Source organism: Hetaerina americana, unplaced genomic scaffold (assembly GCF_022747635.1).
Source record: "Hetaerina americana unplaced genomic scaffold, ioHetAmer1.1.p SCAF_7, whole genome shotgun sequence".
Lineage (NCBI taxonomy): Eukaryota > Metazoa > Arthropoda > Insecta > Odonata > Calopterygidae > Hetaerina > Hetaerina americana.
This window is the reverse complement of record NW_027287316.1, coordinates 67,427,429-67,439,084: the sequence shown is the minus strand read 5'-3', so window position 1 is coordinate 67,439,084 and position 11,656 is coordinate 67,427,429. Positions and strand designations below refer to the sequence as shown.

The following is an 11,656-nucleotide window of genomic DNA, read 5'->3' as shown; positions in this document are numbered from 1 at the left end:
TGCTTGTTTTAGGGGCATTTATAATTTAGTTTTATCGAAGGTGTGATGATTCATTTTCAGTTTAGTGGAATCTGCGTTACATTCTTATGATTGCTGATGAGAACTTTGATACGTTCTTAATAAGCTGAAAATGATACTCCTTTAGGTATTATTTGTTCTTTTTGAGGATATGTAGAATAGAAACATAGATTAGTATTTATATCCCAATGATGTCAAAAAATTCATACTTACCTGAGCAACAAATGTTGTATTCCTGTTATTGCTGAGCTTTAGAGTATTTGTACAAATTTTTTAAGCATTGATGTTTTTATCGTATTCCAGTATTTTGTATTAATCCTCCCGTTGACTGTTCAAGATCCACTCCAAGATCGCGCTGGATATCAATTCCCTTTGAGTGCTTGCGCTCTTTCTTCATTTGTGACATAACTAGCAGCTCTTCCTACGTGATGCCTCCTAACAGGCCAAAGTATTAAGGGCAAACCTCTTTTTGGCTGCTTTCACTGTTCGTCTCTTCGGTCTTTACGGGAATTGCATTCGTTTATGACCGAAGATATGCTGAGGGATGCAGCCTCTGCCTGCAATCGCGTTTCTCAAGGCTGCCACGTTTCCCATCTGTTTAGTGTTGTCATTTGTGTTGATAGAAAACATTTACTGTCTGCAGTTCCGAATAACCTACTGAGCCCGGATAGCTCAGTCGGTAGAGCATTAGGCTTTTAACCTAAGGGTCCAGGGTTCAAGTCCCTGTTCGGGCGATTTTTTTGTCGATGAAATTTCTATCACCATTATATTTTCTATTGCAATCGTATTACGTGTAAGTATGTGTTTTCTGGTTCCCTTGAGCCTCAAAGGTCACACACAGCCATTAATAGTTTTCAGTGACCTGACCCCCACCGCCACACGCCCTTGCGGCGGCTTGCTGGGTATAGTAGATTAAGTATATCTGGTGGTTTTGATATTCACTTGTTTCATTGTTATTTTTTTATTTTTCGAATTGTGTACTATTCGAGTTTTCTTTTGTGTTGGGGTTGTTTATATTAATTTTTATATTTTCTCAATGTATTCCGACAAAACTAGGGCAGAAATGTAGTTTTACAATAAATAACCTAGAAAGGATATGGAAAAGAGTGAAATTTTAAGCTGAGAAAATTTTTTTCAAGTTCAAGAAGAACAAAACATTTATTGGCAAACGTTTGGAAATCAGTTAATTGAAACCAGCACTAATGTGGTGGTTTCAATTAACTGATTTCCTAGATTTGACAAATACTACCATAGGTCTGTCAGGCTGATTGTTCTTGTGCCGATTAACGGCCAGTTGAGGACTAAAAATGCTCAAACTTAATAGATGTTACAGTAACAGTCCTAGAGCCCTAGGTATCTGAACGGGTATTGGGTTTTGAGGCCTCTCTCTAAAACACTCGTTTACTCTTTTCCGGTTAGTTGGAGTAATCCTACTCAGAATTCGTTCTTTATCAACGGTGGTCTGCCTGATTCGTCTTCACAACAAATTTTTAATGCAGAGATATGTTTTACTAATGTGGGCACCTAATGCACAATAGTTTGGTTGCTAAGGAGAAGGGCGACGAAATATAGTATAACATGTTAAAAGTTATATGGTTGATTTGCCTACCAAGTCGTTCGAGAGGGGAATTGATGAATTTTCGCATGGCCATTGTACAATCCATAGAAATTCATAAGCTAGAGTACGAGTATTCGTGGTATTCTTTTAGGTATAACATCTCACTTTCAATACTGTATTGATTGCAGTAACCAATGGATTTATTTATGACCTTATTTATCGCATTTTATGTTCATAATTTGAAACTTTATCGTATGTTTGTACACCATTGACGAGACTTCGATGTTTAAATAATCCTCCTTAAACTTATTTTTTTTAAACCATTTCAGTGATACATACCCCTTTAGCTACCGCCCTGAATGCCTTATTATCGTAGGGTATAATCAGGTCTCGCCTGCTCTTCTTCCAGGCCAACTTCAAGCAAACGACCTATGGAATGGCATTTTGCCTTCATACTTTTCGATTTCTAGCTTACAAGTTATTGGATAAATTTCTTACTGCATCCTTAGGTCAGATTACTTATTAGAACATAGTATATGTGATTGAATGCGTGCAGAATGAAAGGATTTTTGTATGAATGTATACGCCACGGTGGGTATAGTGTTGTATTTATGTGTTGATTTTGCATGTAGTTTTTTCCTTTTTACGGGTGGTGCCCTAACAGCCCCCGCCACACGACCTTGCGGTGGCTTGCGGGGTATTATGTTTAAATAGATGTAAGTTTCTATTATTTCGTTTGTTTTGTAATTTCTTTTTCGGGTTAAGTTGTCCGGCTGTCATCTTGATTTTAGACCGTTCCTAATCATTTTCTCAAAAGGTACTAAGCCAACCTCCGTGGTACTGTTGTTCTTCCCTTACGCTATGTCAGTGCTAGCCTGTAAATAGTGCTTGTAAATAGTTTTGTCGCCCTGCGATTTTTACCATTTCGATTGTCATACTGATACTTTTTTTACTATTTGGAAGATTTTGTGCCATATTTCACTACGCCGTTTCTAATTCCGTTAGTCACAAGAAAGAGAATTGCTTTTGATATTGTTTCCCCCATCGTTATTGTGCTATAATTTGAAGATTTGTGATGCATATTCTTAACTGGAAGTTATTTCATTTGTTCACTTTTTGTATTTATGTTATTCTCCATGAGCCTTTATTACTGGTCAACACCAGGCTACTAAATTTGACATTCCGGGCGTCTTCAATTCCTAGGTAAACTATAAAATTTACAAGTTAGGCCATTTTTACAAATTGAAAAAAATATTGGCACTGGGGCACTACACTAACAGACGCGAGATTTGCAGGCCAGGTCGTATTCCACGTTGACTTTGCATGCATTAATATTCCCGTATACACTGGTGATTACCTAGCAAGGTACGTACAATATGTTTATTTCTGGAAGGGAAATATGTTTATATTCCATATTTCGTAGGTAATGTTACCAAGGCTAATATTTGATGATTTGACTTGCCGTCACCGTTTGAGAGTAGGCGCTACCGGACTGAATGCCTTCTTAACGTAGGATATTAATAGTGGACGCCTGCCCTTCTTTCCTGGCCAACTTCAAATGAAGGTCTATGTCCGTATCTAGTAGTTCATAGTTTATTTCGTGGGATACATGAAAAGTATGACACCCTTGGCCACTGGACTTTCATCCCACTGGACTGTTTGCGCTTCTCCTATATTGTCTCCCGTTGGTTTCCAGGCACCCTAGGACCGAGCAAATACCATGGTGAGTGGTGTTGATTGATTGAATGTGCTGGGGGAATCCCCTTTTTTAAGAATTATTCTTGAACAGCGATGCTGCTATCTATTTGGATGTGCAGTAATTCATTTTTAGTGATAACCCTTCTTTTTGGACAGTTGATGCGCAAAAGATTATATAGCTTTATTCAACTATAGCCCTATCATTAATGTTATTAGTGTATGGGCATGCCAATTAGGTGTTATCACGTATGTTGTTGGTCCACCTTGCTATACCACTTCGATTAAATTACGATTTATCTTATTAATTCCATTTGTGACTCTGGTTTTTAATAAATTCAATCAACACTTATTTTTTGCTGTTTCCCTGGAATGTCCGTCGGCGTTTGTGCTTGTCTAGCGTGGGTTGTGATTCGGGTGGCATTTTATTGAGTTGTCACTGGATTCATCCTGCACGTATGTCAAGCGTACTCTCATCAGTCGCCGTTGCTTCGATTAAATGAACGCATTACCATTTAGGTATTGAAACAGTTTTCCACGAGATCTTAGCAAAATTTGGACGCTTACGGGCTTTGATGATCGATACCATACCGACCGACTTACTTCCGCAATGAACTGCTGTCATCATGGTTGAGTGTATATTTTCCTTACTTACCAAAATTACTCTCTATTTTTTGTAATACATTTTGAATGCTATTCTTGCAGAAGGTTGGGTTTCTGATATTGGTATAATATTAATAATATAATAGTACCAATGTTGTGTCAATCAATTAACAAATCCCTATCTTTTATTGCCCCCTTGGTGTCCGCTGATTCCCATTTTCAATGTTTTTTTATTTAGGTTTGGTTTGGTTTGCTATTTCCCTAAACAATCAGGGGTTTGCTAGCTGTTTGTCGCTCATGATACGGATATTACGGTAACGGGTATTATTCCCTAGATACCATTTATTTGGAAGTACTGGGGTTTAATGCCTGCCTCCGTGTTCTATAGTTTTTCCCTCACGATGTGAACACTATGCTATTGCCTGCGATATCGCCTCCCGGTAATTCCCACACCCCTTTGCGAGTCCAGAATCTCGCTACGGCAGTTTCACCCATGGACTGTGCGTTGGTAGTCGAAGTGTACTCCTCCGAATCAACCGGGTTTATCATACATGATTTTTGGCGGGACACATTTCATGGTTTTCAAATTTTCTGAGGATTGCGTGTGCTGTCTGCCTGGCGTTTGAATGATTATTATTTGATTTATTGACTAGCTCAGTGTCTCAGTAGCTTGTATTTGTTGATGTTATTAATTTGTTTATTGTTATTAATAATATATTGAGTTGAATTGTTACGTGGTAATCTTGGGTTTTGTCTTCATGTCTTTGATTCATTTGATGTGTTTTTACTACACTCCTCGTGCATGTATTACTAGTTATAACCAGCAAGATGTTCATTTTAACATTCCAATTTCTTTTAATTCTCTGGTAAAGAATACAATTTATGAGACCAGTATTACAAATTAAAGAGAAAAATGGTATGGTGATATTGTGTGTGGAATGATTTGTATGCCAGGACGTGTGTTCTGTCGACTTTGCATGCAATAATATTCCTACTTACACTAGTGATGATCTAGCAAGGAACGTACGATATATTTATTCCCGGAAGGGAAATATTTGTGCAAAACCTAAATGATACCAGTGTTTTGACCTCATTATAAGACGAATGAAACTTACTGTTACCGTTTGAAGGAAAACGCTACCGACCTGAATGCCCTTTTAGCGTTGGGTATGATTAGTGGACACCTGCCCTTCTTACTGACCAACTTCAAACAAAGGCCGATGTCCGTCTCTTGTAGATTTTTGGTTAATTTTTTTCTGGATTATACTGTTCGGCTGTTGTCTTGTTTTTGGATCGTTTCTTATCATTTTCCATTCGGTCCCTTTTTATTTTCATAGGCCTCTGCCAAATGCGCAAAAAGTTTCGCCCACGGGAGGTATACCAATTGGGTCGCTAGACACGAGTCGTAACAGCCCGCGGCCTCCTGGGAGTGGTTCGTCGTTTTCGACTGATGGCGGGGAAGGAACATGCCTAATGGAGTCTGCAAGTTACAGTGAGGGGACTTCCCGGTCGGAGTCTGCAAGTTACAGTGTGGGGACTTCCCGGTCATGTATATCGGGCAAAGCCGGGGGAAGTTCAAGGAAAGGATCAAAGAACATAAGCATTGTTTCTGGAGGAATGATTCATCTTCTTTGTTCTCCAAAAATCTACTGGACAAAACTTCTTGAACATTGGGAAATTCTTAAGTACTGTGGTGAAAGCCATTACTGAAAACCATTGATGAATCTCACTTCCCTCTCTTCGGGGTGGCAAAACGCATGGGCGTTCTAAGGGCACCTCCCGCGACGAGCAACTCCCCTACTATTTCCCATTTTCCCGCCCTACTTCGTCCGTAACTTCCCAATCGGTGGTCACAAACGGTGTTCTTCCACTCCCTTTAAACCCAACCCATCTCTCTCCCAATCTCCCACCCGCCTCCACAGCTATGTATGTGGGATATAGCTCCACAGATATATATTCACCTGAGTGAACATAAGTTGCTTTCCTGAAGATGCTGCACCGCAGTGAAACATAGTTCTCAATAAAGCTTATTTTTCGTGCGGAGTTACACAGTTTTGTTCATTATGGAACAAAAATTACACTTCACATTATTCATTAGGGAACAATTCCACAAAGCTACGGCTGGAGCTATTCATTTGGTTTTATTGAGTAAATTAATAGAACGTCAATTGTCCAAGGATAATAAAGACATGTGAGGCCTCGAATCAGTATAATTGGTCAGAGCACATGCTCATAATAAGGAAGATAGGTAGTAGAACAGATTTAAAATGTAATTTTTTAATTTTTATGCCGTTTATTATTATTCATGTTCTTCAGAGGAACTTTCCTCACCTCTCATTGTTCATTTGTGGTTTTTCAACTATCCCCTGGCGACTGATTGTGTGATTTGTCTTCATTCCAGCATGCTATTATTATTATTTGCGTTATTAGACGTAAAACAGTTTTCTCGAATCTAAGGATACGTATCCTCTTTTTGAATATTTTTGCATGCTGGTACCATCCTGCGAGTGATAAACTTCGGTCCAGTTCGTTATCTAACTAATACAGGGTGCTGCAGCATAACTTCCTTTTTTCAAATGCAAAACGCTTTCAAAAAAGGAAGTTATGTTGACGCACCTTGTATTTCAGGATAGTGGGAATTATGCATACTTAGCTGGTGATCTAACCCAGGGTATTGTGTGGATCGAGATATATTGTACTCTCAACAAGGCTACGATGCAAGCACAGATACGATGCAATGACAAAGCTATCGGACTTGAGACATTTTAATATCGCCGCCATTTATACTAAAATCATACGTCATAATTTAAGCTTGTTGTCGTCATTGGAAGATAGGGGATTTAAACCTTGTCAACAGGACGCTTGAGAACCGTATATAATATATATTTTGCTGTCAAATCCCTTTCCAGATGACCTAATGAGATTTATTTTACGCATTGCAAGTCAAAACAACCTCTAAACCTTTTTCGTTGTCATTCAAATGTGTATACTTCCACTTTTTGTTCTTCCAATGCTCAGGTTAAGTCTATTGCGGTCATTTGCTAATAGTAGGGTTCCAATTTTTACCTGCTACGCCAGAGGTGGGCTCCTCCAATTGCATGACTGTAGCATAACTACGTTTTTACCTTCTTCTTCGGAATGACATGTCTTATTATGGTGGTATTATATCATGAAAATAACGAGTGTACCTGAAAACATCGGTAGTAGGTATGTTTAACCGATGGCAAAAAATAAGTGGATGAGTATACGTAGTTTTGCGTAATATGTAACCGCAAAATTTTTAGTGTATGATTTTCCCCCATTTCCCTCACGCCTTAAAAACGCCTCTTTTTACGTGGTGGTTTATCCCATTCCACCAACCTATTTGGAAATTCGTGGAGTATTTGTGTCTACGTAAGATGACCTAATAAAATTATAATATAAACCGTTTTAAATATTTTTACTCGTATTACACCCACAGTTATCTTCCTGATTAGTTCATCAGAAGGATTGCTCGAATGCCCTGTCGTGTGTGTCGGATTTTATATGTACTCTCCAAACAGCAGATTATTTTTCGCTTCAAATAAAATCACTAGACGTAAAAACAATTCACTCAAGTGTATTTATTGAGGCCACCAAAATATACCCGAGCTGATTTGGCGTTATGCGCCTAGGACGTTTCAGAAAAGGCGGCAAAACAGACATAACCGAGTTTCAAATGCCCCGGTAGAAGAAACCAGGCGGGAGCAACGAGCCGAAAAGCGGATTTCCAAAGATTCCTATCCGGCTCGCATAACATGCTAGGAGGTATCCTCGTAGAAGGTCCCTCTTGACTCTGGCTCCTGGTACTGCGGGAAATAACCCCCCTACTCACGCCACGAAGGTACCCCATTGGCCGAAGAAACCGGGGAGGAGGAGCTGAAGGCAGAAAGGAGAGTGTATCAGCCAATCCGGTGATTCTTCTCAGTTCACACCCCAACAACTGGGAAAAAATTATGATTGGACTGTCCATATGCGTAGCTTAGGAGATCCGCCTACTTGACCAACGGTCCAATAGACACCGACAACTGTCAGCTAGCGACTGGTGGAGTGGGGTGAGGAAATTTCCCCGCGGTACCATGAGTAGGAGTCAAGTGGAACCTTCCACGAGGATACCTCCTAGCATGTTATGCGCGCCGAGTAGGAATCTTCGAAAATCCCGAATTTTAGTCGCTTTTTCAGACTCTTTGCTCTCCGGTTACACTCGCAAGCATGTATTTTTGGGTTGTCCATCATATTTATCGCAGAATCAGTATTTATTCTGATACGCTACATAATAATTTTCATTATTTAAATATTAATGACCGATATTACTTTTAATATCATGTTAGAACTATAAATTATCACAAGGAAATTGTTAAATAAGCGATTGTTACACTGTAAATAAATAACTGTAAATTGATAAACACTGTAAAGCCAGAAAATACGTTTATTTTCCATTTTAGATAATTATTACTCTTATACGTAAACATGTAGTATTCACCTAACGTACACGTGAAATTCGTAATGTTACCTTTTAAGGAGAAATATTACTTTGTGAGGTTTTTTACGCTTTAGCGCTTGATAATAATATTCAGACGTGGGGTAAATTTTATGAAAACGTATGACAAATTTAATGCATCACATATTGGTTATATGCAATGCTATAACTAATATTTCTTTCACACTTTGCAAATTTAAAACGATGGTTTTGTGATCTAGCATAGCAATCATCAGTTCAATCCAAAGAAGAATAAATAATTACGGTTAAATAATGAGATACTACTCATTTTAAATAATCATCGTTAATTTAAATGCTACCGTCCAAATGTATTGCTTTTATGGGGTCTTTCGTCCTTCCACGAAAGGACATGCAATTCTAGACGCGAACCAAAGCTAACTAATGATAATCATAGTATTAATGTTGTGTTTCGTGGAATATTGCTGATATTTGACATTAGTATTTAAATTAATGTAAAATGCTATTATTTAGAGAAGAATAAAACTAATTGGGGGATCATTTAAAAGGAATACGCAAGTACATAATAAAAAAATATAATTCTACGGAAAAGTACGAAGTCTTTTTAGTATGGAAATGAAATACTTCCACGAAGTGAAGCCTGAAACAGTAGAATATCTGAATACGCAAGTATTATGAGGCTCGAAGGTACCACTCGAGTTGCAACACGCTTAAAATTAGGATATCCGGAGATTCCTATCCGGCGCGCATAACATGCTAGGAGGTATCCTCGAAGAAGGTCCCTCTTGACTCTGGCTCCTGGTACCGCTGGAAATTTCCTCCCCTACTCACGCCACGAAGGTACCCCATTGGCCGAAGAAACCGGGGAGGAGGAGCTGAAGGCAGAAAGGAGAGTGTATCAGCCAATCCGGTGATTCTTCTCAGTTCACACCCCAACAACTGGGAAAAAATTATGATTGGACTGTTCATATGCGTAGCTTAGGAGATCCGCCTACTTGACCAACGGTCCAATAGACACCGACGACTGCCAGCTAGCGACTGGTGGAGTGGGGTGAGGAAATTTCCCCGCGGTACCATGAGGAGTCAAGTGGAACCTTCCACGAGGATACCTCCTAGCATGTTATGCGCGCCGAGTAGGAATCTTCGAAAATCCCGAATTTTAGTCGCTTTTTCAGCCTCTTTTGCTCTCCGGTTTCACTCTTCAGCATGTATTTTTGCGTTTACCGTCTTATTGATCGCCGAAACAGTAATCATTCTTCTAAAATACATACTAATTTTCATCATTGAAAATTTAAATAAATGTACTACGTATTTTACGGCTGAAAAAATGTACGAACTTCAGTTAATTACAAATAAATTGTGGAATAAGTAATTTGTAACTGAAATAATTTTCTATTTAAGAAAACCAATAATCATATGAACATTTAGTTTTCATAGTTAAGCGGTTTTGAATTTCCTCCCAAAAGTATTCTGATGGCTTTAACCATCCAACTTTATATGATGCCACAACCTCACCTAACGTAACGCTTAACTCTTTCTCCTTAAAAAGTATTACCCAGCTTCAATGTTAACCAGTGCATTAAAATCGACATATTCCCCTAGATACAATATTTTCAAAAAATAATTACTACGTGTAATGTAAGTCATGTTTACGCTATCCAAAATGGAAGTCTGCTCATGAGGAATGGCGGATTTTTAAAATTTCGGAAGAGAAATCTTTGATCGTTATTCATGACTTGGGAATATTTTAAGAAAGAGGTTAACAATTTCACATTGTAATGCTATTAAGTTATACATTATCTGGGATTTCCTCAATGATGTTACAGTTTTTTCACATAATTTGCAATTATTTTAAAACTAGTTCAATTTTTTGAACCTCGTGCTCTAAAATAATGTCGATAAATAATTCACGCGAGTTCAAAAAAGTATTTAGTACTCCCATGGCCGCTACTAAATTCTTTTGTGTACTAGTTTTTGGAGTATAATATTAAATATTTATAATTCCTTGTGACTGTTATGATTTGGGAAGACGGTATCTTTTTACTGTCAATTTCAACATGTCTCAAAGTACACAATGGCTAATTGAGTTTTAGTTTTCATTTTAAAATTTGAGCTTAGGTACTAATCCAGCTATGAATAATGATACTTACCTATGGATAAAAATATTTTGTGTGCAGTTTCTAGCTGCCGATGATGCCGAGATTCAGACAGAAGATTGATGTTCATGAGCAATTGTGGCAAAACTTGTAAATGAAATTTCTGTACGATCTTGGTTAACAATTTTATTGGACGAATCCCCATTTACATTTTCTCGTATAAAAAATAACAATTTGAGGAAAAATAAACTGCATCATTCTTTCAAGTCAAGTGGCTGTTTAACTCAAAAGGGACCGAAAAGAAAGTGCTGACAGCCAGTAACATGAATTGCAGTGCGTTTCCTGCTGTTGAACATAAGACGCATTGCAGACGATTTTTGGTCCCACAGCTGGCCGACCACTCGGCAGTTGCTCACTCCAAATGCACAGAACAGAAGATTCAAGTCTAATGCCTGATAGCATCGACTTGTAAGACTGCACGAAGCCAATTTTCATTCCCTCCTCTTCCAGAAGTGTCAAGAGGCTTGTCTGCGATGCCGGTAATGTCTCTCGGATTCTGCGGAGTGTGTGAATTCGACAACATGCACTGAGCAGGGCACACTGACATGCGTTGCCGAATCTGCATTCAGCATGCATCGCAGTTACAAGCATCATTTCATTGAATCAGGGCCGTCTCATCTGCTAGTGTAGTGTACTGAGATCTGCAAAAAGCATAAAGAGACGAGGAATAGAAAGAGATCATGGATATTAAATAAATATAAGATGACAATATAAGACAATAATCATTATTTATTTCTACATTCCTACGTGGAGTCTTGGGCATTCAATCATGGCTGTGATGTTGTATAATGTGAGCTAATTCATTGCTTAATGCTTGCAAATAATTATGGATATTAAATCATGAAAAGTGAGAGTAATAAAGTGGGATGATTCCTTTGCTTTAATTTAATAAAGACAAAGTTTCAACACTATTCAACTAGGATTAAGGTATCCATGAAGGGGGTATGAGCTCAACTTTCTTCATTAAATTAACCGGCCGTATTCTTCGTATTACCACGACATCTTCGTACAAGACATTTACCTCACCTTGGTTGTTTAACCTCATAATTTAAATGTTCTATTTTAAGCTTATCTCATTACGTTTTCACCTGTGGTATTCTACCATTTGAGCGTCGCGGTAGTCCAGTGGTAGAGCGTTGGGCTACTGAC

At 38.4% G+C, this 11,656-nt stretch overlaps 1 non-coding gene across 1 annotated transcript; it reads left to right on the top strand.

Moving 5' to 3' along the window:
- Window positions 1-679: 679 nt before the first annotated feature.
- On the top strand, window positions 680-752 carry TRNAK-UUU (transfer RNA lysine (anticodon UUU)). The gene has a single exon. It is a non-coding gene; the product is annotated as a tRNA-Lys (tRNA).
- The last annotated feature ends 10,904 nt before the right edge of the window (window positions 753-11,656 follow it).